Source organism: Dermacentor silvarum, chromosome 1 (genome assembly GCF_013339745.2).
Source record: "Dermacentor silvarum isolate Dsil-2018 chromosome 1, BIME_Dsil_1.4, whole genome shotgun sequence".
Classification (NCBI taxonomy): Eukaryota; Metazoa; Arthropoda; class Arachnida; order Ixodida; family Ixodidae; genus Dermacentor; species Dermacentor silvarum.
The window spans coordinates 313057255-313062840 of record NC_051154.1 but is presented as its reverse complement, the minus strand read 5'-3'; the positions used below and the strand labels follow the sequence as shown (position 1 = coordinate 313062840).

The 5586-nt window shown below is 42.0% G+C and overlaps 1 long non-coding RNA gene across 1 annotated transcript; it reads right to left on the bottom strand.

The window, feature by feature from the left end:
* Positions 1 to 1076: 1076 nt before the first annotated feature.
* On the bottom strand, positions 1077 to 5321 carry LOC125942754 (uncharacterized). Its single transcript, XR_007465335.1, has 3 exons — positions 5235 to 5321; positions 3972 to 4084; positions 1077 to 1133 (listed from the first exon to the last, which is right to left on the bottom strand). It is a non-coding gene; the product is annotated as an uncharacterized LOC125942754 (long non-coding RNA).
* Between the last annotated feature and the right edge of the window lie 265 nt (positions 5322 to 5586).

Here is a 5586-nt window from a genome sequence, read left to right as displayed (position 1 = left end):
CCTCCATTACCAAAGATGCAAGTGCAAACCTAGATTTAAAAAAAAACAGTTACCACGAGTAGAAGCAGGTGAAACATGATGCGATCTTTGTTCGCGTTAAACGTGTATATGTCTGCCAATCTGTGTGCCTAAAAAACTGCATTCGTGTGGTACCTGTCTTTTTAAGTTCCATGTTTACCGATTTTTTACACGTTTTGTATGATGTTTTGAGGGTATATATAGTGACGAGAACTGGAGACGAATGTGTTGTTGAACGTTAACGCTGGGTGTGCGTCGAATTTGCCTTTCTGTTGTCCCTGTCATTCAGCTTGTACTACAACAAAATATAAGATACCATTGATTTCATTGTCATCAGGCGAGGGCACCAAATAAAGTTTGTTCACCAAAATTAAGTGGTCACCAGGCATGTCTAGTTGAATTTATCTGAACATGCTCTACTGTCAGTGGTGAAGATGTTGCCAGTCTAAAGGCCTGCAAGAAGGCACTAGTTATGTTTTCTAGGGCACGAAGGCAACAGCGTATGTTGCCTAAGGCAAGTAGTCACATGAGTCCTGGATCAGTAGAATAAAATTTAGAGAATAATAATTGGTCGGAACACTTATGTCACGCACTTCTGTGTCACGAAGCGCTTGTCTTTGTCTCCCTTTCTTGTGCCCTTGTATTTTTATAGCGCTAAGTTATTCGTTCATTTATGCACAATGATGATGAACTTGTTTTGGAAAACTTCAAATGTGTACCTGACCTTTGACTCACTTTTGCACGTAAGTAAAAATTATGAACTTGTCGCTGTGACCAGTCATCTCTATCTGCTGTACACTTGTGAGATGGGGTTAACAGTATTTGAAGGTTTGTGCATTAAGGCAGGAGAGCAGCACTTGCTGGATGGCTCATCATTTAATTTGCAGAAAAATGCAGCAGTGTGCAACAATTGTATCACTAATGACCTTGAAAATCTTGTTAGTTATTAATTTGTAAACACCTGTGGTCCAACAGCCTGCTGACTAAAGGTCTGAACACATTATACACAATTATAGCACCGTACTACTACACGAAAGAAAACCTATAATAGAACCTACCAGATACAGTGTCAGTGTAGTGGTAGGTCAAATGGTTCCTCAATGCTTGTGTCCTTCCTGGGAGAAGGAAAGAAATGTTAAGCTTACACTGACAGCACCAAACCACACAAACGTAACTGCCACAGAACATCAGGAGTTGTAACTAGATACAGTCAACCTGCTTAACTATCTCATGTACATTCAATGACAGAATGTACCTTCATGGAGCCTTTAATCTATGACATTCATGCTGTAATACAAACATGCTAGCAGACAGAATCAAAATTGCATGTATGAAAATTCTCAGGAAAACTATATTTCCTACCTACCACAGTCCACTCTTTGTGAAGTACAAGTGACTGTCTAAGCTACAATCAGAAGGTGGAAAATTCGGGATCCTTTCTAGTAAACAACTAACCATACCTCTACCTGTACTCAGCAATACAAAGGTGAATCACAAGTACTATACCGATAAAGAACAGTTCAGAACTGCTGCCAAGTGAGTGCAATAAATAAATGATTTCGAATTTATGTTCATGTAAGACTAGGCGTTCTAATTTTCTTTACATTACACGAAAGACTGGTCAGAAAAATATTGCATTCAGTCAATATTGTGATTAGCAAAACAGTAGTAAGAAGTTGAGGTGGGAGTCCCTCAGGTGGTATGTTGCGATGTTTCGAGAAATTGTTTCAAGGAGCGTCTTTCCTTAACCCTTTCACGTGCCAATTAGTTGTGTTGATTGAAAACTTAGCTTCCCTGCATTTCTTACATCTTCAGATTCATAAAATTCTTACAGATGCACAATAGATTAAGAGTTTTCAGTTCTTTAGTGAGTTTGTCAAGTTTATAAAATGTGCACTCCATGCAAAAACTCAGTGCAAGTACATGAGATTTGCAAACATCAACTATTTCATGTCTTCCAGGCTTGAAGAGCACCTATCCAGCCACTCAAAAATTATGACTGGTGCAACACACTGTGAAAAACGATGAAAGAAGTGACATACACCAAGCAAAGTACCCAACCATCTACCTTCATAATTCCTTTACTAAAACAATTTGCCTGTGTAATTCAATCTTGCAGCACTATTTCAATCAGAAGATTTTCAAGATGTACGGGACACATTTTAAATATCCTTACTTTAATCAATGCTATTGCTATTAATGCACTATCTTGGTGTATTGAATTGCGTGCATAGCGTCTGAAAGGAGTAATCGTATTCGAGTAATCTTTACTGAAACTCAAAACAAAATACTCATATTTGTTTACAGCTTTGTGATGAGACAACACGATAGATGCGGGAGTTAAAAAAACATCTTTATAAAATGCTGTAGAAAGCAAATTTCTACAACCTCTCGCAATACCGAGCTATTTCCTATGAGTGTTCTAACATTTCCTTGTAACATGATGCAGTGTTTTCACAGACATAGCTTGAATCGTTGTATCTCAAATTTTGGAAGCAACTTAAGAATTGCTATAACAAGCAGACTTGAAGCCCTACCCAGACTGCATAGCCACTTACTTTCTTTAACACCAACACGTGTAAAGAATTATGTCATCCACATGGCACAGTTTCCGATTATATTCTCAAGCATGAATCTCATAATTTAAAGTTATGCAAGAGTGTACCTATGGGATTACTTGGGGACAGCACGAAAAGACAGGAGAAGGCTAGACAACACGAACGCAGGCAAAGAATTTTGTTTACAGACAAACATCTATATATACTAGGCCTGTGTGTCCTGCGTAGTTGCAGCTGCAGGAGTGCGGGATAATGTAAACAACCGCACAGTTTATGAACGGCTGTTCTGCCTTTTGCTACACTTTGCGTCAAGGCTTGGTCCGAGTCACCTTTTCGCATAATGTACCCCGATTGCTCGACGTGAAAAATAAAAGGAAAGTTCCAGCTTTCCCAACAGTCTATTTGAGACTATGACGGACCTTGTGAATATGATATAACAGTGGCCACCACACTGCAAGCAAATGTTAGACATGAGTTCAGAAGCTCTCCTCCACTTGGTGATGCCTCGATTTCTTGAGGACACCTTTTGGTGTTCCTGTGATGAGCTTCACAGCCAAAGAGTGTGCCGACGCGGAAGGCAGAATAGCCTCCTCCAAACATTGGGCATAGCTCCAGCACACATAACACTAACCAAAGAAAACCCTGCGGTCCAGAAATGGAAGATCACTCTCTAATGGTAGTTTTTCTCCGTACGTGAACTCATCTAGCACTGCAGAAGACAAAAAAATCACTCTACCCATTTAGTAGCCTTACTTCACCTAATATAGAGGAGAAAGTTGCCAATGAAGCAAAATAACTTTACTACGCTTGTGCCCACAATAGCTAGTGTTTTACGGTTACCTGACAATGTTTTTGTCCGTGAGAAGTTGCCAAGCAAGGCTACTCAAGGAGTTCAGCCATTTTTTTTAATGTCTCCTCCACAGTGCCAGGTGTGCTCATGGAAGTAAAACTGCTGGAAAGCAAGCTCCAATATCTAGAGTGAAGGTTTTCTGTGGTGAGCATCGTGCTGGATCTATGATCCACACTCAAAAGTGTCTTGGCCTTTCCTTTTATCGCACTTGAACACTGAAGCGTGTTGTTGCTACAGGAACACAAGGGAGCACTCTTGGCACCACCACGAAGTGGAGGGGAGCTTCCAGACCCAAGTACGGTTGCTTTTAACAGTGTGTTCGCACTGCCTTTCGGCATGCGTTGCCAAGAAGCATTTAACGGAGCTGAACATAGGTGAAGTCTCCAGTCGGAGTACTTCAAGGAAGCCAAGGCCTACCACTGCTATACAATATGTACACAATTATTATACTTGTATAGGAATTGTCATTCCAACAACATTTGCAGTCAATGTCCATTAGGACTGCATATGAATGACTTATATACGATAGAATGGACCCAGCTTACCAGAACAAATAGCACAATGCAAGACTGCTTTGCCACTGGTGTTGCAAGCAGGCCCCCATGGCTGAGAAACTGAATGCAAGGCGGCACACAGACATCCTTCACTGGTGCAACAGCTGCAAATGAAATACTGATATCAGTTACTTTCTGACCGGTCATCCAAAGCAAAGCACAAACATTTTATATACAATTACACTATGCATATAAGCTCGTCAGTGAGTTACTGTTATTGCTGTGAGATAGCTCACAGTATTTTATGAAGTGCTAATGGCCTCGTTTAACTTATTTGCAAAAAAACTTTATGAAGCACCTTCTATTCGAAAAATTAGCTGACAAATATTTTGCCCTGCATAACTTACAACACATGCACGCATTTTAGAATTATTGCAGTATTGTTATGCAGAATTATTAAGCGGCAATCCTCCCTCCCAGAATACATGATATCCTCACGTACTGCGTCAGAACGTTAATCGTCAGCCTGGTAGCTGTCAAAAAAAACTAATACAGATTGCCAGGTAGAAAATAATCCGTTTCCTTTGCAATGAACCTTAACGGGTATCACGCGGACAACTTTCAATTGCGATCGTGCACGAGTGCTCGGGCTCTACTACAAACGAAAGGCCACGTGTGACACCCGTGTTACCTAACACTGCAGATGGCACAAGGTTACGGCAATAAGCACGCTCCACCGTCATTTCATTGTAATGAAGGGGCATGCACATCAAACATGCTCTATGAGGTCTTCATACATGACCAATCTTCCAATCCCGGGTGTGAACAATGCGATTAGGCACGCCCAGCCAGGGCACTGCGTCCGAAGCTTATAATAATTGCTAAAAATTTCACTGTGATTCAATGCGTCACCGAATATTGGTAACAGCGTTGCACCGCGTCGGAAGCGATAGTAATGGGTACAACGCCTTCACTTAATTTTGGAACGCCGAGCACACAGCACGACACACTACAAACTGGAATGCTAACGTCAGTAAACCAGTGGCCACATACAGACGACAAAGGAGCTGCTAGAGGCGTCAACGCCGCTAATATTTCCTACGCGTCTCAGCTGTAGTGAGTATGCATTCAACACAACAAATGCAACACACCTTTATCACAGACTCGCAATGTCACTTTGTCAATCCTCATGGCCAAGGAATCTCGTTAAAAGCGTGCTCACACAACACAATTGAGCCCATCACCTGCCATCGCGGAGCATTTCGCACGCGCAGCGTGCACCAACAAAGAAAAAACGGCACGTAAATCACTTACTTGTGTAACAATCCAGCGCCGATTCCTTCCTATTTAGAGTGAAATCACAAATGCGCCAGGAACACCACCTCCACCGTCCGCCATTAGTAGAGTGTACTAGAATATGGTCGAGTGGGACGAGCGGCTGGCGCGGCGCATGCTTTGCAGTGAGGCGCCCGACGTGGAAAAATACTGTGGCGGCGCTGCGATCGAACTGGATTGGGCCACATCAAGGTCGCGCCGTTGGAAACTGCTGGCGATACTGCTCGGCAGGGTCATTCGCACTACTTCGCGCGCTGGTATTTGCGTTAAGACCTCTCAAATGGTGTTAATAATGAATATGACATGTATATATGGCTTAAGAATAAATGCC